General features: G+C 44.7%; 1 protein-coding gene across 3 annotated transcripts in view; it reads left to right on the top strand.

Annotated features, from left to right (window-relative positions):
• ARHGEF9 (Cdc42 guanine nucleotide exchange factor 9) overlaps window positions 1-26528 on the top strand; it is a 270682-nt gene that overhangs the window by 77573 nt on the left and 166581 nt on the right. Inside the window, exon 1 of one of the 3 annotated variants that reach the window (XM_034781037.1) lies at window positions 11350-11411. The exons of the other annotated variants lie outside the window; for them this stretch is intronic. The gene's annotated coding sequence lies outside the window, so the exon portion shown is untranslated. Of the gene's footprint in view, window positions 1-11349; window positions 11412-26528 lie in introns of those variants that run through there. 3 annotated transcript variants of the gene reach the window in all.

Genomic DNA, 26528 nt, shown 5'->3' with positions numbered 1-26528 from the left:
AAACCAAATGAAATTTAAATAAATGCATTGTAATGTTTGTGCAAACCCTTCTTTGTTAACTTTATTTTTTTAAATAAAGTAGACTAGACTGCAAAGAGTTACAAAGGGATCTCACTAAACTGGGTGACTGGGCTACAAAATGGTAGATGAAATTCAGTGTTGCTAAGTGCAAAGTAATGCACATTCAAAAAAATAATCCCAACTGTACGTACAAAATGTTGGGGTCTAAATTAGCTGTTACCACTCAAAAAAGAGATCTTGGAGTCATCATGGATAGTTCTTTGAAAACATCCATTCAATTTGCAGTAAAAAAAAAAAGTAAACAGAATATTAGGAACCATTAGAAGATGGATAGATAATGAGACAGAAAATATCATTATGCCACTCTATAGATCAATGGTACCCCCACACCTTTAAAACTGCATACAGTTCTGGTCACCCCATCTCAAAAAAGTTATGTGGGAATTGGAAAAAGGTACAGAGAAGGGCAACAAAAATGGTTGGGAGTATGGACCAGCTTCCATATGAGGGAGATTAAAAAGATTGAGACTGTTCAATTTAGAAAAGAGATGAGAAAGGTCTATAAAATCATGAATGGCGTGGAGAAAGTGAATAAGGAAGTGTTGTTTATCCTATCACATGGCACAAGAATTCTAGGGGTCTCCCAATGAAATGAATAGGCAGCAAGTTTAAAACAAACATAAGGATTTCACACAATTCATGGTCCACCTGTTGAACTCATTGCCAGGGAATGTCGTGAAGACCAAAAGTATAACTGGGTTCACAAAAAGAATTAGATAAATTCATGGATGATCGATCCGTCAGTGGCTATTAGCCAAGGTGCACGTCAATGGCTATTAGCTGAGGGACACATCTCCATACTGTTAGTGTCCTTAAACCCCAAACTGCCTGAAGCTGGGACTGGACGATAGGGGAATGGATCACTCAATAATTGCCCTGTTCTGTTAATTTCCTCTGAAGCTCCTGGCACTGGCCACTGGCGGAGACAGGATACTGGGTTAGATGACCACTAGTCTGACACAATAGGCCTTTCTTGTGGTCTTAATGTTTTTTTCCTCTAAAATATCTACAAAAATCTCACCGGCTAATCAGAAACTTGGGCATTGCTGGTAACAAATGGGCATACAGAGACCACTTTCAATACTGAAGGGCCTTTCAAAAAAGATTGTTGGTTCTAAAATGGGGCATTTTTACTTCACTCCGCAAGTTTAATTTAACTGCATGTTATTAACTTTCATCTCTGAAGCAGGGGCCTTAGTAACAGATTGCGTTCCTTGGCAACAGGCTTCCATGGTTTAATTAGAGCAGATGTGGGAGTTTTAAAAATGCCACTGTTGGAATAGTTGAAGGATATTAGCAAATCAAATGGGCTGAGGCATGAGTCGTCTTGTCAGTCAGATGGGGGTGGCAAGTCAAAAGAAGTAGTAAACAAGATGCAAGCTGTGATGATTTGGCAGAGGAGGCTTGGCAGAGCAGTTCTGGAAACTTTGCTGCCTTCCTGGGATTCCTGGGATGTCACTCATCCCTGCCATTCTGTGCCTTGTTTGATTTATGTGGGGAGGGTAGTAGAAATCAGGGTGTGGGGAGAGGGGGAAATTCTCTTCCTACGAATGGGATGATTTACGTAACAAATTACTTATTTGCAAGTTTCCAAAAGGTTTCTCATTTTTGCTTCTGTTTTCACAAAACTAAGAGTTCTGTCCCCCTTTTCCCCCTGTCATTTTGCCATTAAAAGCTTTTCTTGTCTTCCATCCCTAAGACCTCACAATGATCTGGAGGAACCATTGCTAGGCATACGGCCCACTTAGTCCTTGCCCTTTCAGTCACCATAGGGGCTAGTTGTGTGATGGTTGGGTTTTATGACATGGTCACATATTCCTAGAAACTGGACTGAAGTTTCTAGCTTGCCAAACAGCCATCAGATTGTAACCAGTTCAGGTGTCTAATAGAGAATGAGCCCGAGCCCAAACCCAAAGCCTGGATCAAGCTTTGAGGTGGAGAGAGTGCTGGGGTCAGAAGCCAAATCCAGAGATCAGAATCTCATGTCTGTCCCCTCTGTTGATCCTGGGCTGAACCAAATTCCCAGATCTAACTATTACTACTTGCGTCTGATGAAGTGAGCGTTCACCCACGAAAGTTTATGCTCCGATACTTCTGTTAGTCTTAAAGGTGCCACAGGACCCTCTGTTACCCTCAAAGTGTGTGTGTGTGTGTGTGTGTGTGTAGCTCTCTTATTAATAATAAATGAGTATACATAATAAAATTAGAAATAATTATAATGCCTGCCAGCAAGTGTGTGTGTACTTGAAACTGATTCAATTCCAGGAGACAGTGATTAGTGGTTAGAGCAGAGCACTGTGAACCTGGAGGACTCCTGTTCCCATGTCTGCCTCTGGCTAGCTGTGTGACACTGGACAAGTGACTGGCACATTCTGTGTCTGTTTATCCATCTATTTCAGTGTGCCAAAAAGTGTGTTAGGTGCTTTCTAGAACACGGAGTGACTGGGTTCCTGCCCCAAAGACCTAATAAATCTCCCTCCCTCTCAGGCATACTGTGAAATGGGTTGAGATTGTTGTATAAATGATGCATTTTTTCCAGTGAGATAATCCAGTACCAAATTTGACAAAGCTGGTTCAGGAGGACACTTCTGGCTGTAACTTCTTCTGGCAAAGCTTGATAACAATACGTATGACAACTCCTATTAGAAAACCAATTAGCAACTGTAATACAAATAATAAATATTAATAAAAATTATCAGTAGAGCCCAAAGCATGCGGCATTGCTATGGTAATCTGGAGAGTACTGGACCATTACCAAAGAATACTGTAGCATGTTTTTTAGGGAAGTTAGCTGCTGCTTGGTTCTCAGCGCCGCTGTTTTGTTTATAAAACCAAGCTGTAAAATTATGGGCAAGGTTAAATAAAAATCTCCTCCCTATCCTTAATTAACCTATTGATTTTGATTCCTTTTTGCAGTTCAACAGTGACAATGGTTCTGAGAACATGGTTCTAATCTCTAACATGTAATGAAGAACAACTGCTCTCTACAGCAATGAAATAACTATGGTGTGAAAGGGCTCTCCAAAGGATGTTGTCATGCTCCCCTTTGAATGAGGCAGTTCAGGTTTGGTATATCAATAGGGAGGCGTGTTCAGAGCCATCAGATTGGCTGCCTGGAATGAATTTTGTAACTGGGGGTGGGGGAAAAGGGGAGACAAATGGGTGAATTCTACAGTAAGGAAATCCCCAGGGGAAGCAGTGGCAGGGGGAGGAGAAGAACTTCTTTGGAACAGTCTCCATACTCACTGATTTGTTTGTGACGTTGCTCGCAGGGTGGGACTGTGGGAGTGACGAAGGAGACCCTTGAAGGCCTATAAGCTGCAAATCTCAAGGGGAATAGTGTATTGTGATATAGTGTAATTAGGAAACGACCATGCAAACCATAGAAAAATATCAGAGATGAGCATAACTCCATACTCCTGACCTGACCACTCCCCTCAAACGCTGAGAGAGTTCCAGTCCAGAGCTGCATCAACGGGTCGTGTCTTGGACCTGTCTCAAACCAGGAATGCAGACCTGAGTACTGCCCTGGGATACAGATCTGCACTGAGCAGCTCAGGAAAATATCTCCGAAATATACAGAGAAAACACAAAGCACTGACAATTCAGAGCCAGGGAATATATATGTCAGACAGAGTGGATTGAGAAGGGCATGGTATTCGAAGCTTCAGCCAGACTCTTTGGTGGCTCCAAACATGCTCTTAAAGGAACACTGCTGCAAGCATACGGATACAGATTTGTTTGTGCTGGTTAAGTGGCAGGCTGATAGTAAATGTCACCTTAATCCCTGTGTTCTGTTTTGCAATCAGTCTCTCCAGCTGCAAGTAATTAACACCTCCCCCATCCCCCCCAAATGCCATGCCAGTTTGCACAGGAACATGACATTAATCAAATAATTATAGCACTTGCACCAGTCACAACTGCTACAGCTAAGGCTATAAAAAAGTTTCCAGTCTAATGTCTTCCCTGTCTTTGCACGCTTATAACTGCCTGAAATGTTAGCATTCATTGTGAATGCAGGTCACATAGGGGTGGGCAAAACACTCCAAACTGCAATTCATTGTCAAAGGACAGATTTCATCATGTTCATAGCATTATCCTGGAGAAGCATGCGGATGCCACCCCCCTGGCAAGCTGCTGTTTATTGAGCATGCCCAGAAAGGCATTTGATCTGGCAGCTGCCAGGCGCCTGGTGTGGAAAGCCTGGCAGTGCAGATTTCCTTTTAAACTATTTCTCAGCCCCTGGGATTGTGTGATGAAGAAACAACCAAGAGGCAGTTTTCCTGGGAACCATGGTATCCACCCAGAGTGAGTAGAGGGGTCTCTGAATGTCAGTATTGCTCAGAACAACTTGCTCATTAATATCGCTATCAATTGCATTATTTGAAACTAAATTGCGGGAAGGGAGCTGGACCAGTGCAGAGATGCTAACAGTGACCTGAAGCCCGGTTCCTATACATTTGAAATTGGCTATGTAGATTTTATTGAGAATGCGCCCTCTATATGGCATTCCCCCAGAGTACTCTGCATGGCTTGCAGTGATTGGATTGGAATACCGGACACACACGACTTCCCAGTAACATTTTCCATGGTGTTTTCATAAGCTTGTGGATGCCTGCTTTCAACATGCGTTTTCAAACCTACTGCAGAGTAACCAGGGATAGCACCCTCTCTAGAAACATAGATACACACAGCTTTTTCAGGGTTTTTCAAAGAGAGAAATTCCTGGGTACCCTCCTGTGACATTAAGAACAACCCAAGGGCAGAGGGCGACGGACACCCTGATATCTGGTAATGAATTGCAGCTGGCTTAACCAATTCAAGTGTATCCCAATTCTTTAATGTCATGAAATGTACTTGATAAGTATCATGCATGGTGTCAATGAAAAGCTCATGACTCACTCATTATTAATATCAGCACATAATGTAGTTGAAAGCCACTGATGCAAAGTTAAGGACATAAACTGAAATAATACATTCTTAAAATGTGTTTGCCAGCCAACCAGTAGTTCCTTTACCCCAGACAAAGGAATGTGATTTTTCCACCTGGGAGGTACTGCCAAAGTACTTTGAAAGACAGTGCGAACATATTTACATAGCCCGTAAACAGACCCATCCAGCTACAATGGGGTGGAGACAAACCTCATGCTATCACGGTGGGGGGGAGGAGAGTGACAAGTACATGTTTAATGTTCATGCAATTACACCAGAGGGGGCAGAAACTATATAATTTGCATTTTAGGAGACAAATCCAGCAGCAGAGAGAAGCTTGGTCTGGGTTTTACTTTTCAGAAAATACATTGCAAAGCTTTACTGGTGTATAAAAACAGGGGGCTGAACCTCAAGTGATAAGCAATTGAATCCACTGATTGCATGCAATACTACTGTACTATACAAGTGTATAGAATGAGGTCTTTCTGAAAGGTAATGGCATACCGGGGATTAATATCATTGTGAAAAGTATGTATTAACGCTATACGAGGAAATATGAATACATAATGATATTATGCTTTAAAGTCTGTGACCAAACAGGCTCCCTGCCAGACAGGGGAGAAGGCAGATATTTACCTGTCTCCTATGTAAATGAAACATGGTGGAATCAAAACAATGGAAGCCCCATTTACTTGCAGGGGGATAGGAAGCCCACAGGAAGGGAAAAACAGCATGGGGTCATCCTGCCTCTTGAAATAAAGTGACTCAACTTTGGAAGATATAAGCAAAGACAGAAACCATCTTTAGCATTCATCTGTAAACAGGCACAAGGAAACAGAGCTGTAGCAAGCTGAGAAAGATGGGTTCTTCCCCCAAGATGGGTTTGAAATCTCTGGAAACCAAATATAGGTGAGAAACCTGCTTAGGCAAAGATCTTTCATATAGGAAGATAAGAGAAACCAGCCTGTTGTACTTCTATGGAAGGTCATAACTGAGGGATAGTCACCCATGGTTGGGAAGAAGGAAGATTAGTGAGAGAGACCATCCTAAACAAAGCCTGTACCTTGCTAAATTAAGTTTTAGGCTTCCACGTTTTTCCCCGGTAACATTTTCTAATTTTATCTCTTACACTTGAATTCACTTAAAATCCTATCTTCTTTTGTTAATAAATGTGTTTTATTATTAATATAAACCAACTCAGTGCTGTGTTTAAAGGAAAGGGTGTATTTACCTCAGTTAAGTTAATAAGATGTGATATGATTTTGTGTCTTTCGAGGAACAAACAAACCTTATTATCTCTCTGAACTGTCCAGAAGAAGAGAGCTGGATGTTAGAGCTCACTAGGAGTGTGTTGGGGTCACCTGCAATCAGTAACTGCAGTTGGTAGAGACCAGGGAACATGTATGTTGCTGGCAGGTTGCTGGGGTCAGAGTTGCTGGACCAGGGTTACAATTATACAGAGAGAAGGTGTGACCTGCATGCTTCTTGCTGACTGTGAACATCCGAGGCAGGGAATTACAGTAGCAAAGCATTTGAGGAACCTGGGGTTACAGGGCAGACAGTGACTCAACCCCTCACTGGATCTGGATTGCACCCCTCAACTGCGTAATGCCGCCTCTGTCTCCTTTTCCTACTTGTTCTTCCTGCAGAGATTCAGAGCTGTCTGTCACACAAGCTGAGACTGGTTTTGAACACTATCTTACAAGTAGGTAACAGGAAAGGTACATTTCCTTGGCAACTGGTTGTGTAGTTAGGCATCTTTCTGAGATTTCATCCGTTATTGGGGGTTAATCTCCAAGTGATTCTGGATGGTGTCAAGAGTCTGGATTCATGTACAGGATGAATCCGATTTGGCACATCCCTAGTTCCTATTGCCTGTTATGAAAAGCAAGTGTTAACTTTGAGAGCCTTTGATTTACTCCTTCCTAAACCAGCTCAGATTAAACAAGGTGTAGATAATAGAGCAGTCAGATAGTAACCTTATTGGCAAGCCTAATCAACAAATGACACAAGGGAAGGAGAAAAATCAGGATAATTTCTGCCTGTAGCTAACAATCCTCATGACAAATGCCCTCCTGTTCCCCCAGATGCATTTTACTAATTTCGGGTCAGTTGGTTGGGATCTGAGGGCCTAATTCTGCTCTCATTTACATCATGGTGTGAAAATCTGGAGTAACTTCAGTGAAGTCAGTAGTTACCAGTGTAAGTGAAGGCAAGATCTGACCCTGAGAGCTCAGAGATGATTTATAATTTAACTGGGTGAGTCTCTTTCATTCATCTCGCCTTTCACCCTCTTCCCTGTACATCTCTCTCTCCTCCTTCCTTCCTCTATTTATTTTTATTTTCTAATATACTAATCATAGGCAATAGCCGTGTAAGGAAGAGAAGCATGAAATACCATAGATACCCCATGGTGTGCAGTGCAGAAATGCGTTCCAGAAGAGGGGACATGCTGGGTAGCATGGTCGGTTAGAGAGCTGGCACTGGCATAGCTAAAGCAACCTCTATATTGCCGTAGTATTTGATTTGCAGTCAAATATGGTTACGAAAGTACTGTGGCATGCCAATCCATGATTTAAGATGTGCATGTTCTCTTGAGTCAAGTGTTCAATTTGACAGACCATCCCTTCACTTGAGTGACATAACCACTGCTTCTAAAGCTCAAGATAGTGGCAGTAGTTATTATGCCTGTAATCATAAAGCTTCCTTGCTACGCTAGTAGGTAGTCTCGTTACCATATATTAATCCATATCTTCCCCTTGCTTCCCTCCCACACAAGTCTGGCATCAAGCGACTTTTCTTGACTGTATTATATAAAGGCTGAAGAAGGACCGAAAGGGCAAAAAACTTCAGGCAACCTTCCTGAATTGTTTCTGCATTATCTGCTCCCTCCATGACCTTCATTGTCTCTCATATTTGGGGCATCTGTCCAGGCTTTTGAATGGCAGTGTTACGGGATGCCAATTTCTATAAGTAACAAGTACTAGTGGGAGTAAGGATGGATATCAAGTCACCAATATGGGAGTGTCTATGGAAATGAGAGGATGGAACATTAGTGTGGGATTAGCTATGGTCATGGATGTATTAAGCCTGTGAGCAAGCCCAGATATTTCCTGGGACTTGAACGCCCAGGTGGAATGGGGTGCTTCTGCAGTTACAAACATGCCATGCTTTCTTTCCAACTAACCTGACTCCCAAATGCTTATTAGACAATAGAGTATGTTAATTTTCATAAACAGAATAAAAATTATGTGTCAGGCCCTTGTTGCTGGCACATGCCAGTGGTCTCTGTCTCTGTGTCTTTGCACAAAAGGACTACAGGCATTTTAGAAAGGGACACAAAGTCAGTCCATAACTGAAGAGTCACACAGCAAGAGATGACAATGGACCATGGGGAGTTGCAGAGGGAAGGGCCAAGGTTAAGGATAAAGAATATGTGAGTTGCTTTATGTTGTGTACATATCTTGTTACCTTGAAATTATTTCTGTACATGATATATGTATATATGTGTGTGTAGTGTATAGGGGAGGGCTCATGAGTTAAGATGGAGTATTGCTAAGGCTTGTGGTCTCCACATTCCATACTTGCAAAAATTAGGATAGGCGAGGACTGCCCTGTAGCTCTCTAGGGGGCTGTATTTGGCACAGTGGCTGCAGTGTGCTCATCCCTTACTATTAAAATGAGGCCTTATCTCCTAGAAAAGAGATTTATTCAGTGTAGTGTTGCTAATGATTTTATTGTGAGTCTTATATTTTGCTTTTTTCTCAACGCTCCTGATCCTGGAGTCCCGAGATTATGAAATAATCTCAGTTTTCATTACAGAAATATAGTTTTTAGCCCTCTATGGTTGCAGAGAAAAGTTTGAAAATGTGCCCTGAGTGCACCCTAAAGGCTCCAAAACCAGAAAGCAAAGAAGAAAATGGAAATGTATAATTTTTAAGTCAATCTCAAAATATTTTGGAGCTTGACTCATAATTTTTAAACACTTGGGGTTGACAACACAGTAGATCACTTATTAAAGGTGAAATAACTCCCTATAACAAGGCACTTGGCCCCCCGATTAATATGGATTAGAGTGTTTGTAGGAAAAACAAGAATAAGCAGGAGGTTTCTGCCTGACAGTTCATCCTTTCCAGGAACATTTTTGGAGGCTGGATTTTTCAGATGGGAAACCCTCTTTAACTGAGAGCAACACAGCTGGGTTTCCTGTCACCAAATATGAGAAACTTGGGTAGGATTGCAGAGTTGTGCGCAGCTATAAATAGTTCACTTATGACGCTCTCTCTCTCTTTTGTCAGTCACATCCAGAAATAATGAAGACTGTCAGAGTATATATTAAAGATAAGAGGATGAAAGGTGGCTTGATTCAACTAGAGCATGCTAGGTGCGACCCAGTTAGTACCAAGTTAGTGTGGCGCATCCTTCTGCTTCTTCACTCTGCTTTGCTTTGGCTTCATTTAAAAAAAAAAATGTAGGACCAGATTCGCTGCTACATCCCAGCTATGCCGAGAGCTAGGGGAGAGTGATAAATAACCACGTAGTGCTGCTTGTTGTTTCCTGATTCAAGCCTGCCCAAACCATGCCAGTGGCGGATCAGACTGAGGGGAGTTCTGTTCTGACGGGTCCTCTTCCCTCTCATGTCCTCGACACATCCACTTCTTCCCCTATGTTGGGATATCTGGTTTGGGTCTGGCTCTCCTCTAGTAACTTTTTGGTTACCACTGACTTATGCAGGAATCATGGAATTGGGGAACAAAGTGGAAAGGTTTTGATTGTAATTGAAAAAAGATGTTTGTTGAAAAACGTTTGAGTGACAACAGGAATGGAAATGGAGACCAAGAACTTGAGTATCAAATACATTTCTTTCATGCATACGCCTTATGGAAAAACCTGTAGAATTCAAATGAGATGATAAATTTCATTTGTTTTTTTGGACCATCTTTCAGAAATCAATAGAGAACTGTATCCCTCCCCTAGAATTGTGCACCAAGAGCAGAAAGCAGGGGCCAGCTTTAATTGATACCGTTTTGTTCCCTCCCATCCCAGTATGTGGCCTCCCATCAGTTTCATCTGTCCCCCTCTGCCTCTGAAGTTTTAATTTTGTCAGCTGGCATGAAAGGGAATAGAGGATCTTGAAAGAGGCTGTAGCAAGAATCATGATGTCTCGTGTTGTTTCTCTGGGCATTAAGTAAAAAAGAGACCCCCCCCCCTTTGTCATGCCTGATGATAGAAATAATGAAACCTCTATTGTATTTAAATACGTGTCTGTTCCAGAGATGGATTATCCCTCATAGGAGGCAGATTGGCCGAGAGGAATGAGGAATCGCGTAGGGAGTCAGAATTTCTACTTCTGGCAGTGCTGCCGACTCACTGTGTGGCCTGGGGCGAGTCCCGTCTCTCTCTCTGCGCCTCCTCTGACAAATAGGGAGCATGGCATTGACATGCCTGCCAAAAAGGGACATGCTGTGAGGATTCATTAGCTGTTGCCACAGAAGTGCGCCATATTCTATTGTTTTCTTCCCCACCCAGTGCCACATTGGCTGACCCAATATATGTCAATGATAGAAAGTTGATTGCGCCTCTAAGGGTGCATGATCTCACTGGTGAAGAACTCACCTTGGGTATCTTTACCTTTCACCCATGCAGGGGTCTGTCGTTTCATTCTCCAGGTTACAGAGCCTGGAAACAGAAAGAGGAGGAGGGAGAGAGAGTTAAATAGTCAGGAAGAAGCAGAACCAAAGTGGTTGGGGGAGGTGAGGGGCATCAGCACAGGGGCTTACTCCTGAAAGACTGACTGGATGGGCAGCTTGGTTCCAGTCTAATAGGGACTTAGTAGTAATAAGAAGCAAATCTCACTTACCTCCTTCACAACTGTCAGTGGAAACCCAAATGACTAACTCTGAGCACAAATGGATTTGCTGACTCTGCAGATTTGGGAATCCCATAGCAAAGGGGGATGAGGGAGAACCGAGGAGGCAGCGAAGAAGAGGTGAAGAGCAAATTATCATAAGCTCCACTGTTTTTATTCCCCCTCATTTCCTCCCCCGTACATTTCCCGTCCCTCCCAATTCCCCCTTGAAAGCACATAGTTTTCAAAGCACATGTGGAAAAGGGAAGCAAGAAAAATCCCCCTCTGCCTGTGCTTCAAATGAATAAATAAAATAAAATCCCAGGTAGTGAGGAGGCTGCTATTAACGTGCTCTTGACAGGCACGAGACTGCTGGGCTGAGGGATGTCTGACTGAAGAGTTAGGCTGGGGTAGGGGCGGGGGAGAGGGGGCTTCTCTTTTCCTTTCAGCTCTCTGCAAGTGGTGGGTTCCCCCCCCCTCCCTGATAATAAGGACATCATCAGAAGCAACATGCAGTGGCTAAGGGATGGCTCAGGAATGGTGAGTTCAGGTAGCTATGTCTTTCTCTTTTCCTCCTATTGCAGTACTTGGAAGGGGAAATAAGCCTCAGTCCTTTCTCCAGACTCCTTCTTTACTCTCTGTCCTTGAGAATCATTGATCATGCTGTAGCCATTTTAGGGACCCTGCATTACAAAACTGCTGAGCCAAAGAAGAGATTAAAAGAAAGAAAATGACATGGCAGAGATTTGGCAGGTTGGGGGGTGGCTTTCTGGAGGGGTGCCTGTGTGTGAGGAATATCATTTTCCAGGGGTTAGCGTGCGGTGTGTCGGGTGAAAAGAATCACAGAGGGAGAGAAGAGAACTGGAAATGGGGGTGTTGGTTGTCAACAGCATTGTTGCAAGTGGAACCGATCCGATCTGTCTCTTCTGTGGCAGATGAGTTGGGGTGTGTGTTTTATTTGTTACTAAGCTGTCGCGTTCCTGCTGTCACTTGGGTCTGGTCTGTAAAACACCCATCTTAAAAGCGGAGGCTTCAAGAAAGCAGTTTAAACGATGACAGCCAGTTTACAGCTGTTCTTGCTGCTAGTGACTGGAGTGCGCTTTGTGTTGATTTTTTTGTTGTGGTTGGGGAAGCCAGGGAAATTCCCCCACCTCAGACAGGGCTATCTGTTCAATAACTTCCGGACTGAGAGAGACAGTTCCCCCTTCCTCTCCCCAGATCTCTCTCTCTCCTACAGAACTGCCTGTGCTTTGTAATATTATTTGCCTGAGCCCTTTCTTTATACACTAGGCTTTTTTCTTTCAGTACAATTTCCCCCTGATGCTAACACTGCTGCATCTCCACTGAGAGTAGCAATGAGGAGAACCGTAGAGTAGACCTGGTCTGAGCAGGTTTAGACAACATAGAGCTTAGAGCACGGGGGTCACCTGGGAACCCTGTCTGCACTTTGGCTACTACTGGTGGAACTGAACCGATCTTAGCAGTGGTGGGAAACATTTCAGAGGAAAGCCTAGTATAGAAACAGCTGTAGGTTACCCATTGATCCCAGTCCATAGCTTTGAGACCTTTTGTGCAGGTTCTTCCCCCACCTTCCATCCCCTCTGAGAAATGTTATACAAATTTGAGCTCTAGAAGTTCACACTGCCTAAAGACTCTGAGCCCGTGATCTAAGCTGAGTGTCGGGGTGTGGGCAGCTGTCCCGTGTCAGACACCATGGTATTTAGGTTTGTATTTAATGTTTGTCTAGCACCCGGTACCGATTCAGGATTTTGTTTTTTCTTTTAAAAACATCCAGGCTTTTAATTTCTTTCTCTCTCTCTCCTTCCCCCCCACCCCCCAATCCCATCCACCCAAGTGTAATTCTCCAGTAATGAATTCTCCCTGCTCCAACTGGTGTCTAAGCAACCGAAGTCACCAGGCACGAATTTGCCTATTTACATTTTCAGAGATTATCAAGTTGAAAGAGAGCAATGGAGAAAGGCCCAATGTCTTTCTTTCCTTCCTCTTTTATTTTACCTCCTAGGCAACTACTGTGCTATGATGGATTTGGGGTGTGGGGCGGTGGCTAGGGGAATTGCTATAGCCAAGATGAGGTGCTGTTACTCCCTCTTGTCTGTTGATCTTTCTAACTATTTGTCATCAGAAAGAGACACTTTATTTTTCACTGATCACTCGAAGCCTCTTTTCCTACAACCCCTTAAAAATAAAATATGGCGACTGCTAAAGAGCCTATAATATTTTTGTAAACACAGTCTGGGAGATTTTTTTGAAAGTGAAAGTTTAAGCAGATGACCGATTCTGAAACAGGAATTACCAAATACCTCTAATTCCTGCTTGGGGGGTGGGGGGGTTAATTCCAGTGCCATGATTTTTGTAGCTTTTTCAAAGGGTTAACAATCACAAGAGTATTGAAATTATTCTATCTATCATTTGAAAATGGAGCAGACAATTGATAAAAACAAGTAAGATTTGCATATGAGATATTTATGAGCAGTAATGCCGCAGCATGGTGTGAAGGGGCTTAAATGGTTTAAGTGATTTAATAGGTGGCAGTCGTCTCTCAAGGTTGAATCAAAGTTCCAGCATTTTGGTAGGGGGCGCTATGATGCTGCAGGTGCTGTCTCTTGGCTGAGCGGTGAGGCTGAGTTCCTGATCCACTTGGGCATTAACAAATCTGCACACTATTCCCAAGACAAGGAGTGTCAACCCAGATGTCCGGGCCAAATTCCAATCCAAATAGTTATATTCCATCCTACTTATATTCCTCTTGTGGTTCCCATTGGGTAAGTTACTTTTTACTTTCTGTCTTTAAACTGTTGGGTCATGTTGCTGTGCTCTGTTGAACAGTTGTCATATTCCACCCCAGATATAGCTGCCCTTCAGTGGAGGCTGAAGTGATCGGAATATATGTAGTCTAGAAATCATCATCAGAAAAGCAGTGTAGAAATGTAAAATGGTCTTATAACTCTTACTGCTGGAGTGAGGTTCACTATTGCACTCACAGATGCTAGGCTACCATAACCTATGGTATGATAGAAAACCTTAACCTCTCATCCAAATGAAATTAGACCTGTTTTCATGAGCATCCATCAAGCCATCCACAACAGTTCTCACTTGTATATATTTCATTGTTTTATGAATACTGATTAAAGAACATCAAGAAAAGTATGTTTCAGTTACAGCCATTGGGCCAGATTCTGCTCAGTTGCATTAGTGTAAAACTGAAATAACGTCATTTATTTATAACATGATACATAAATGCTGCTTTTTACTATTCTCATCACTAGATTAAGACAAGGAGTTACACTCATTCTTTTTCAATGCTAGTCACGTGTATCGAAGACACAGATCCATATATTTTACAGTTGGTCACACCTTTTATTCTGGTAGTAGGCTGTTCTTTATTTCTAAACCTGCCACTTAAACCTTGCTATTATTCTGTCATATTACGTTGTTGGGTTTGTGTATGTGCTGCTTTCTATTTTTTAAACAATTAATCTTTTGCCAATTATGCTAGCTTCTTGTGAGGGTATTTTACACGGTTCATTGATATTGAGTAGGTTGCTAAACTCTGCAAGTATCTGTTTCTAACCCTGCAAGCTGAAACTAACTGTCATTGCTAGTGATAAGAATAAATATACACAGCCAATCAGCAATGCAGGTAAGACGATTGTCCGGGTAGGAGTTTCCTCACTCAGAATATTGATCCATCATGAAAATCAAATGAGCCATTTTAAAGTCATCCACACAATATGATATTTTCTGAAATGCCCCCAAGGTGGATTAAAGATATATGTTTTTTTTCAAGCATAGTCTGTATTTATTAAAGAAAATAGAAGCTTTATCTGTAATATAGCTTTGTTTCCTCTTTGAGTCTTATTCTGGGCTCAATCCTGTGCCCATGGAAGGCAATGCAAAGGTTGCCATTGGCTTTAACAGGTTCAGAGTCAGGCCCCTTTAAAGTAGATTGTCGCAGCAAACCTAATTTTGTGCATTTTTTTTTTAATTCAGTTGCTGGATTTTTCACATAATTATTTAAAAAAAAAATCCAAACTCTTGCAAATCAAAGTGGATAAAATGGGACCTGAAATTAAACAAAAATGAATTACATGAATACAAATGCAAACTCTAGTGGAGAGGCCATGTGGAGTGCAAATCAGCAGCCGAACTTCCACATAATCTTATCTAACTTGTTCTTCCCCAGTTATCAGTATTTAAATCAAACAGTCCTCGAGGTAGCACAGGCTGCTCACACTCCAGCATTTGAATGGGTTCAATGTCAGAGAAAACTGGCTAAGAATCTGGACAATTTTTTTTTTTAAAGCTAATGATTAACTCAGGAGATAAAAACCTCCCAATGCCCATGTGTAGGAGGACAATAGGATTCGTCTGAGGAGGCACTGACCCCCTCCGCTCCCACTGAGATTAAAGTGAGCTGAGCGCACTCAGCAGCTTGCAGAATCTGGCCCATTGCAATAATATGCACAAAGAGAATTGCACTGTCCTGCAGAGTGGATTGGAGCACTCGGAGAAGGTGAACGCTGCACCCTAACCCAGAGTTTTCATCACCACTGAGTGCTGCACCCGAACCTAGAAGGGCCCTTTCTCCAGAAAGAGAATGGGTTATTTCAAGTCTATTCCCATTCATGTTGGACTCAGTTGTCACAGAAGATTGACACTTGGCTCAAATGTGCACTTTCTGTGCTGTTGATTAGAAATTCCTGAAGGATTAAGCTTGTTTCATAGTGGAATTTCCCCCACACATTATTTATTTTCTGAGCATCTATTGGACCATGCTGATTTTCCCTCCACAACCATATCCTATACCCTTAGGACAGTTTGGATGTTTCAACTTTAGTCTCCCTCTGGTTTTATTCTTATATGAGTGCACAACAAACATATGGGCTAATAAATAGTTGATAATGTAATAACTAATAAAACAATCAATACCTGGCATGGGATGAAGGTTGGTCCTGTGACTAAATCATAGGACAGAATCAGGAGACCTGGGTTTTATTCCCATCTGTGTCATAAAGTTGCCGTGTGAACTTGGGCAAATCACAGTCACTTCACCTCTGTCAATTCTCACATCTGTAAAATAGACATAATAATAACAACTTCCTTATCTCACCAGGGTGATGTGCTGATTCTGTTACTAATATTTGAAAGACACTTTGAGATCCTTGGATGGAAGGTGCCAGAGAAATACAAAGTATTATTTGTATAATATCAAGCAATATGCACCCATTGTGAAACCAAAAGCGCCAAGTGGTTGGTCCGTCTGCCTGTCCGTCCATCTCATGTCCATCACTGTAGTATTTGAGCATAGCAGTTGTCTTACTTTTCACTGACATTATATTTACTAAGAATTGATTCGTTTGAACGTAGGGATGCTTAAAAAAAGACTTCTTGAGAAATCTCTGAAATGCTTCACTTTCACATGCTCATCTATTTATGACATTAGCTTCTTCTGCTCCAAAATTGTTGCTTTGGTGATCTTCCAGCCTGGCTGTTAGTTTGAACATGACTAATTCTTCAAGTGACTAAGCTGTTAGATAACAGAAAATCATCAAATTGTCTCAGCCTCCAATAGTTTCTATTGTTATGAAAAGACATCTTGTCTAAAACAAAACAACACAAAAAACAAAACACCTGCCTATTATGTAGTGTAGATAAGCAATGGAAGGTGCATAGTATTAGAGAATGACCTAAATTGCAAATTTTGGTTCCAGATTATGAAATCCCTAAAATGTGAACATGTTTAGATCCTGGTATCTGGCTTGGTCTATTATAGAGAGATGGGCCAGATGCAAACTCCAGGTCCTGGTTCAGGCTCCAGTTCAGCAAAGCACCTAAGTATGTGCTTAAATCCCATTGACCTCAATTACACATAACACATGCTTAAACTTAAGTACACGCTCAAGTGCTTTGCTGAAATGGGGCCTCAGATTTTGAACCCCCCTCTTCCTCTCCCACAAAATTCAGGACCCAAGCTTCAGACATGTAACGTATATTATATCTAAACTAAAGATTATGCTAGGAGAATATTAAGGTTGCACAGTTAAGTACTCAACTCCAGGAATGCCAAAGCTGAGGCTGCATGCGTAGCTTAGCTCCACCCCATTTGTGCGTATGCTTTACCATACACCTTTCATTATATAGTCGCATACTGTTTTGTTTCTCAAAGAATCCAACATAATACCAGAGAATTGCATCTTCTGCGTCTGTATGCTGGTCCATATCTGCCAGATAGACATAGTGACCTTTAGGCACTTTCTGATAACTCTTGTCATCTCCATGCCTGCCAAAATTTCCCAGTTTACTGTAGCCCCTTTGGTGTCATAAAAATGTCACCTTTGGACTTGGAAGTCCTGTGTGACTGATGAGGGGGGAAATCCTCTGGGATGAGGGGGGTAATCTTTGTTGTAGGTGGACTATTGTACTGTATTATATGGAGGACCAAATCCTGTACAGATTTATACATGGTGCATCCCCATCCCCAGTTAGTGGGAGTGTGTGTGGTATTGTCAGCCAGTGTGGAATACGGAAGGAATCTCCTCTGATTTAAAAAAAGAAATTGATGTAAACTTCAAAAAATGCAGATAACATTCTCATGCGACAATAAATTCATACATCCAGTGCCATCCGGTTGGAATTGCTATTTTTTCCTGGCATACTGGGATCATCTCTTTCATGGAACAGGTGCCAGATCCACTGGGAGTTCACTGGGCTCTTCTTTCATCTTTTGAGTAGATGCTCGTGTTCTGAGAGGTGCTTCTAATACCCTGGGTTAATTTATAGGATATACACTGATCTTGTGTATTTCATAATAAGATGATGTTCATCCAGTACCCACTGTTCATCTTGATGAGAGAAAATCAGGGCCAAATATAACCAACAGCCTCTTTAAGGGGCAGGAGAAAAGCAACTAGCTGCGGGAAAGGAAACACCAACAACTGATTTTTAACAGGTCCTTATCGTTCTTTGCATGTGGTCTAATGGCTAGAACAAGGAATTGGGAGTTAGGACCATTGGTTCTATTCCCACCTCTGCCACTGACCTGCTTTGTGACACTGAGCTAGTTGTGGAATTCTCCCTGTGCGCCACTTTTCTCATGCATAAAATGAATGTGTTAATATTTCTTGTAACAAGGCAGTCTGCTTCTTTAAGGGCCAGGAGGTCTGCAGCCAGCCTGCCCTGTTCTGAGACAGAGCCCTTTTTAGAACAGGTGTTTGGGCCGCGGAGAGGGGATTATTAGACACTGCTGGGAAGGGGGTCAGATGATTCCTATAAAGGGCTGAAGAGCTCAATGGAAGGGGGGAGCAGGGGAAGGAAGTTGGCTTCTAAAGCAGGTGGGAGAGATGCCAGGGGAAGGGCTCCTGCAAATAGCTTTGGTTTGGTGTTCCTTTGTGAGTTCTACATATAAAGAATTAAACTGTGCTCTGAAGGAAGGGCCTGAACAGACTTTTGGCATGGTGCTAGTCCTTCCTGGGCTGGGGAGACAGAGGCTAGCATCTTATGCTTCCCTATCCTGCAAGGCTAATAGGAGGCTTAATTAATGACTATTAGTCAAACTTTGTTAAGAACTCCCTGGATGAAAGTTGCTAGAAGAGTGCACCACATTATTGTTATTGGTATTTCAAATTCTTAGGCCTTTGATGAGGGAGCAGTGTGAATTTTTTACACCACATCAGGGGAGGTGCCTGAAACAGTCACATACTTGAGCAGATTTGATCTTAACCCATTCTCTGAAGAGCGAGAGACTCTGCTGCAAAGGGTCTAATTAAACCATCGCTTTCTACAAGGATAGCCAACAACCCACAGCTGAGTGGAAAACTTTCTTTTCTCCTGCCCTTTCCCCTCCAAGGCTTATGGTGTTGTTTGTTAGTATGTACGTCATGGATCATACTCTTTTCATTTTGCTCAACATGTCAGCGCTGCACTATTAATTGCTGGACCTCGTCAGGCTTAGACAGCTGAAAACACTCTATTAGATGTGCTCTTTAGCAGTACAGGAGAGGTGATGCATTGACTTTTAAAGAATCTTACTATGTTGTGGCAAAACTGAAACACATCCTTGATTCTCACATGGAACAGCTTTGTATCCTTTGTGACAAAGTTCCTTCTCTATCTTGGCAGGTCCTGCGTTTATTGGCGGATTTTCTTGCCTCAGAGATTCACCATGTGGGTTGGGGAACAGCCCAGAGACCTTCCCCTCTGGAAGAATCCACAGTCCAGGTCAATTGGGAGATTTGGGGGGAACCTGGGCTAGTCTCTACTACGGGTTCCAGCCCAGGGCCCTGTGGACTGCAGCTGTCTATAGTGCCTCCTGTAACAGCTGCATGACAGCTACAACTCCATGGGCTGCTTCCCCATGGCCTCCTCCAAACACTTTCCTTATTCTCACCACAGGACCTTCCTCCTGGTGTCTGCTAACGCTTGTGCTCCTCGGTCCTCCAGCAGCACACCCTCTCACTCTCAGCTCCTTGCGCCTCTTGCTCCCAGCTCCTCACACTCACACCACAAACTGAAGTGAGCTCCTTTTAAAACCCAGGTGCCCTGATTAGCCTGCCTTAATTGATTCTAGCAGCTTCTTCTTAATTGGCTCCAGGTGTCCTAATTAGCCTGCCTGCCTTAACTGGTTCTAGCAGGTTCCTGATTACTCTAGTGCAGCCCCTTCTCTGGTCACTCAGGGAACAGAAAACTACTCATCCAGTGACCAGTATATTTGCCCTCTACCAGACTCCTGTACCCCACTGGTCTGGGTCTGTCACACCTTTCTGCTTTCGAGCATCTGGCTCCTTCTTCCTCAAGTCCATCATCAGGCACACTGCCCATGGGTTCTGTAAGACTGACAGAAGGTGAAATCAATCTCCACTTGCAGCCATCAGATTTCATGTGGAGATCTTTGCAAGGTTGTGAGAGGGAACTGAATGTTCACCTCCAACCTATGGGGCAGGGATAGCTGCTACCGCCCTCTACAAACCATGGGGTACATCTAATCAAAGAACCAGCACCTCCATCCAAGGTTTATCTATCCCCAAAGCCTTAAAAGTGTCAACCTATTGGGAATGGTACAGAGATCCCCTTCCAGGACAGGCAGAGGTGCAAGGACTCCTGTAATCACTCCACCTTTTGCCTTCAGCACCATGCGGCTTAGTGCCTTGCATCCATCCTTTGTTCCCTCCATAAATTTCTCCCATGGGGAATGCTGAGGGGGACTATTTCCAAGCATTTTTTCGAAAAGCTGAGTGAGTGTAGGCATGAGGTTGAGCACTGAGCCTTTAAGGGGTGCAGAACACACAAGGGTAGCCTGGGAAGGGGGTGGGCCAACGCGACATTAACCCACCTTGGTGTCCTCAGGTTTCTGGGCTATTGCAGGGGCTAAAATGGCCTCAGTGTAAGTTAAGCAGCCAGGGAGCTAAGTTGCAGCAGCTGTGACTCTGCAACCCTCAACACACACCCTTAATGTGCCTCCTCCTGCTCATGGCCCCACCCACATGCACCCTGAGTTGGCCTGTATAAGGCAGTCGCTAGCATACCAATGCATTGCCTGCACCAAGTATATTCTCCTTCAGCTGGCTGGGGCTTTTACAGCCTCTCCATCAGCATAGAGGGGTTGTAGCATATGGGAGAATCCATCCAAGTACATGTCCCTATAAAGTGTCTGAGAAAAACAGAGGGGAGGGCAGAAGGTGAGCTGAGCACCAAAACAAGCCTTGTGACCATGTCTGTTACCACTTCAAACCACAGCTTTGGGGAGAAGAAGGAGGGAAGCAGTTAGCTCCTCAAAGCAGAGATTAGACAAAGCTGGGAGCATTTCTCGTATGAACTCCTTTCATGAGAGGAGTAAAAATGTCAGTGTTTGCCTGGTGGAAACATATCACAAAAGGAACGAGAAGGGGCACTTTTCCAACCCAGAATGACTTCTGCAATGTCCTGCAAGTGAGTTGTACAGGATGCAGGATAGGCTGTCCCATGCAGTTCAGGACAGGGGCAGCTGACTTATTTTAACCAGTTGGGATAAACCAATAACCACTGGAATCTTTGCCCAAAATGGCGGCTGAAGCCAATGCCTGAACCCCAAGCAGGGATTTCCCTACGCCTCCCTCGAGTTTCCCTATCAGCCCACCCAGTGGTCAAACCAACCAACATGAAGAACATACTAAGAATATGTCATCTGAAGGTTCAAGTGGTGTATCTACATCCGAACAGCCCAAAGCACAAATGCAGCTACCTACTGAAGAAACAGTGTCTCCACAACCGAAAGGCAGTTCCTGATGTTTGTAAGTCAAACTTTTCCCATTTATCGAAGTTACAAAAGATGGCTACTAGTGCACCTCTTGCAAAAAAGCTTATGAATAAGGAAAGCTTCCCATTGCTACAATTGGTAAAAGTGGAGGAGCTTGGTTTGCCAGACCAATCAGCAGCAATGCTGACAAACTATATGAAAAGGTTGCAAAACACCAAGTCTCTGGACTGCATCAACATGTAGAAAACCTTACAAACCAGTCACTGTGAAAGCCAATTTTAGAAGTTCTTATGAGATTGTTAATTCTGGAAACAACACAGTTTATGCAAACAAATATGGTTATCACATCATACTTTCTATTTTAGCAAGAAATACCACACACTACAAACTAGAGGTCAATGTTAATTGCATTGACACTTGTTAACCCTAGGGTTGGACACTGGTTCTGAACAAGACTGGCAAATGCTCACTATCTTTCTGCAAGAAACTCAACTGACTGGTTAGAAGCATGCAGTACAATTGTGAAGGACTCAGAAGTTGAAAAAGTGAAGAACTCTCTAACCAAATTCAAAAAACTTTACATACATGGCTGATGAACACATCAATGCAAATGGGTGTCAAGTATTGTCATTGCGTACATTATCTTGAAGTTAGTGGTAGGCCAGCAGGGCCGGCTCTGGCTTTTTTGCTGCCCCAGGCAAAAAAGCCTCCGGCCGCCCTCTGCCCCGCGGCAGGGGAGGGCGGCTGGAGCCCCGGGGGAGGGCAGCGAGCCCCGGCGGCCAGAGCGCCAGGGGGAGGGCGGCGAGTCCCTGTCGGGGCTCCTCTCTCCCCGGCGGCCAGAGCGCTGGGGGGAGGGCGGCGAGCCCCAGCCGGGGCTCCACTGTCCCCGGCGGCCAGAGCGCCGGGGGGAGGGCAGCGAGCCCCGGCCGTGGCCCCGCTCTCCCCCGCGGCCGGAGCCAGAGCACCGCGCCGCCCCCCTCCAGATGCCGCCCCAAGCACAAGCTTGGTGGGCTGGTGCCTGGAGCCGGCCCTGTAGGCCAGTAGATGCATTTCTAGATGTTCAGGTTATAGAAGACACATCGGCTGCATCTGTGACAACTCTAGTGTTACCATATTTCAACAATCAAAAAAGAGGACGGGAGGAGTCCCGCCCTAGCCCCGCCCCCGTTCTGTCCTAGCTCCGCCCCTGCCCTTCCACTCCCTCCCACTTCCTGCCCCCTCAGAACCCCCAACCCTCCCCCACACTCCTTGTCCCCTGACTGCCCCCTCCTGGGACCCCTGCTCCTAACTGCCCTCCAGAACCCCACCCCCTCCCTAAGCCTCCCTGCCTCTTGTCCCCTGACTGCCCCCTCCTGAGACCTTCCCCACATCCTAACTGACCCCCTAGGACCCTACCCCCTACCTGTCCCCTGACTGCCCCAACCCTTATCCACATCCCCACCCCCTGACAGCCCCCCCCCCAGAACTCCTGACCCATCTAAACCCCTCTGCTCCCTGTCCCCTGACTGACCCCTCCCCGGCCCAACCTCCCTGCCGCTTCTCTGACCCCCGGCCCCCTTACCGTGCTGCAGAGCAGCGCGCTCAGCAGCGGGGGAGGGGAGCAGGGTCGGAGCTCCAGACTGCCATAGGCCCGAGGCGACGGCCAGCGATCTGCGAATGCAGGGAGGGGGAGGGAGGGAGAGAGAGGAGGGGAGTGGTCTCAAGTTGCAGGGGAGAGGAGGGGGAAGTAAAGGAAGGGCTCTGGCTGCCGGAGCCCGTGCGAGTGGCACGATCCGGCCGGCTGCCCTGGGGGGGAAGTCCGGACATTGACAAATTCCCCCCGGACGCTATTTTTAACTCAAAAAAGCCGGACATGTCTGGGGGAATCCGGACGAATGGTAACCCTAGACAATTCACATCTTAGAAGAGTTAAATACTTGTAAATTGGACCACAAACAGATGGCTGCTTGTGCATTTGATGAAGCTGCAAACTTCTCTGGAAGACATGGTAGAGTAGAAACTTTGTTCAGAGAAAAGAATCTCTCCTATATACAGGGCCAGCTCTAGGTTTTTTGCCACCCCAAGCAAAAAAAATTTTGACTGCTCCACATCCCAGCCCTGGGCTCCTTGCCGCACCCCGTGCCACCCCAGCCCTGGGCTCTCCCCCCCTACCCGCACCCCCCTGCCGCCCCAGCTCTGGGCTCTCACTCCCCCACCCACATCCCCTGCCGCCCTAGCCCTGGGCTCTCCCCCCTCCACCTGCACCCCCCTTCCGCAACAGCCCTGGGTCATTGGTAATTCGCTCCCAGGGCAGGTCATTCAGCAGGAATTTTGGATGCGCACAGGACACAGGATTGATTCCCATATGGTTACAGAACTGCAGTAACGTGGAACAATTTTCAGCTTGTGTGATTGGAGGGTATCTGGATGCATATTATAAGACTGTCCTACATAAATGAGGAAAAGTTGAGGTGCCTTTATTATTCTTTTGTTCCTCTCTTTCTTTCTATGGGGAATTTGCCAGTGCAATATCACTGTCTTCCTTTTAAACAAAACAAACAAACAAAAAGGCAATGGCTGTTGAAAATAGCAATTCCAGTCCTAATAACCACTGGGAAGCATTTCTTGCTCAATTTTATCCTACTTTTTCTACAGCAAGTTACAGTGGATCAGTATATTTGATTTGGGAGAAATGAAGTAACAGCTGCCCAAACTGAGCTTGAGCACTCCTGAATTTTGAGGTGTTCAAATCTGGAAGGCAGGTGCTGGGGGGGGTGGGTGGCGCTGTGGCTGGGGGAGGGGGGCGCTGTGGCTCCGCGGGGGAGCATGGTAGCATGTATGCAGCAGCGTGTCTGGCGCTGCACGAAGCCAGACATGCTGGTCTGAGTGGCACGGTAAGGGGGCTGGGGAGTTGGAGAAGGGGTAGGGGGTTCCGTAGGGGCAGTCAAGGGAAAGGGAGTGGGGGGGTTGGATGGGGCGGAGGTTCAGGGGGGCAGTCAGGGGCAGGGAGAAGGGGGGGTTAGATGGGTCAGGGGTTTGGAGGGGGTAGTCAGGGGACAGGCAGCAGTTGGATAGGCATGGGAGTCCCAGGGGTTTGTCAGGGGACAGGTAGGAGGTGGGGTTCTAGGGGGGAAGTTGGGAGGGGTTTCTCAGAAGGGGGCAGTTGGGGACAAGGACCAGTGGGGCTTAGATGGGGGTGGGGTTCTGGGGGCAGTTGGAGCAGGGGTCCCGGGAAGGGGTGATCAAGGAGCAGGGGGGTTGGATGGGTTGGGGTTTCTGTGGGGGGCAGTCAGAGGGAGTGGATGGGGGCAGGATGGGGCTACCCTCCCTCCCCGTGGAGTGTCCTATTTTTTTAATGTTAAAATATGGTATCCCTACTCACAGTGCAGCTCTCCATTCACTGCAGCATGAGGTCTCAGCTACCTCACTCCCTCCCCCTCTTTCCAGTTGGTAGTGGCCAAGAGAATGCTGGGAAATGTAGTTCTTTCCCTTCTCCAGGGCTGGCTCTATAGGCAGGGAGCTAACCAAGGAACTACAGCTCCCAGGGTCCCCTGTTGGTTCTCAGCTCCCATGCTGGATCCCTGCTGCCCCTGCAAATGGGCTGCCCCAAGCACGTGCTTGCTTTGCTGGTGCCTAGAGCCTCCCCTGCCTATATACACTGCAGAGACCATCTTAATTTCAGTACCTGGAAAGATAATGGAGCAAATAATTAATCTATTTTCAAACATCTAAAAGATAATAAGGTGATAAGTAACAGTCAGCATGGATTTGTCAAGAACAAATCATGTCAAACCAACCTAATAGCTTTCTTTGACAGGCTTTGTGGACTGGGGGGAAGTGGTAGATGTGGGATATCTTGACTTCAGTAAGGCTTTTGATACTGATTCACATGACCTCATAAACAAAGTAGGAAAATACAATTTAGATGGAGCTACTATAAGGTGGGTGCAATACTGGTTGGAAAACCATTCCCAGAGAATAGTTATCAGTGGTTTGCAGTCATGATGAAAGGGCTTATCGAGTAGGGTCCTGCAGGAATTGGTCCTGGGTAAAGTTCTGTTCAATATCTTTATCAACGATTTAGATTTAGAACTCTTTGGCTTTAGGTCACAGATTTATTACTGACCAAACAATAAGTGACTGGACTGGAAGCTCTTACTATTTGATTTCTACCCAAAATTCATAAATCAGGCCCTGATCCATTGGAACAGTGCTTCTTAGAGCTGTCATTTTAACATAGCTTGTTGTGTCTGAAAAGCACAACGTTGTCATTACTAGTAACTTGCAATCAAGATTTAAAAAAAAATCAAATTGGGAAGTGTCACTATCCTTATTCTTAATTTCTTAAAAACATGTCTCCTGTAAGAGGCTGCTATCAGCATGGGGCTGGATGTGAAATTTACCAACTTCTTACTGTTGTACACAATAGAGACACAAGGTGGGTGAGGAAATATCTTTTACTGGACCAACTGCTGGTGGTGGGAGAGACAAGCTTTTGAGTTACACAGAGCTCTTCCTTAAGTTTGGGAAAGGTACGCAGAGTGTCACAGCTAAATACAATGGGGCATAGATAGTTTAGCATAAGTAGTTATCCCATGTTCTGGGTTGTACACAATGGCTGTTTCCTTGGCTGTTTTATGCCAAAAGAACATGATGTGGATTGGGAATTCCTTGTGAAAACCATGTAACTGTACTAAAAACACAGTCATGCTCTATCTACCTGTCTCGGGTTCTTATATGGCCCTCGCACCATAATATCTGAGCACCTCACAATCTTAGTGAGACACTATTATCCCTATTTTACAGATGGGGGATCTGAGGCACAAAGAGACTTGCCCAGCTTCACATAGGAAGTCTGTGGCAGAACAGGGACTTTAACCCAGGTCTCCAGAGTGGCAAGCCCTAACTACTGGGCCATCCTTCCTCTCTCTATTAGTGAATGCGGAGACAGCAGAGATTTCAAGGAGAATTGAACTATTTAAAGCATAAGTCATTACTGCTTGAGCTAAAGGAGTGTCTCCTTTAGTTGTGAGTAAGTCCATTAGAATCACTGGGGTTATCCCCTAGTGGGAGACATGCTCACATGCCTAAAGCCAGTTTATTACAAATGCAGATGTGTGGCATGAGTCTATGGTGCTGCTTCTTTAGTGACGTAAGTCTCAAAATTAACAAGATTACAGTTGGTCTGTTTTCAGTGGCCTCTCCAATTTTCTCTGTATTCGAGTCCAGTACATTTAAAAAAAGTGAAATTTCTTAGTGGCAGCTACTTGAACCAGTTCTGATTTGCATCGTCTGTGTTATGCCTTCAGAACTGGCTCCTGCCTTCTGATACTAAACATGTCATCCTTGAACCCTCATTGTAAATTGTGGTTGTGAAAGCTCCTGTAATGCGAGTGTACGTGCATGCTGTCCCTGTGTGTATACACTAAGGTTATG

This window comes from Trachemys scripta, chromosome 9 (genome assembly GCF_013100865.1).
Source record: "Trachemys scripta elegans isolate TJP31775 chromosome 9, CAS_Tse_1.0, whole genome shotgun sequence".
NCBI lineage: Eukaryota > Metazoa > Chordata > Testudines > Emydidae > Trachemys > Trachemys scripta.
The sequence above is the reverse complement of the archived record's forward strand: the minus strand, read 5'-3'. Positions and strand labels throughout refer to the sequence as shown.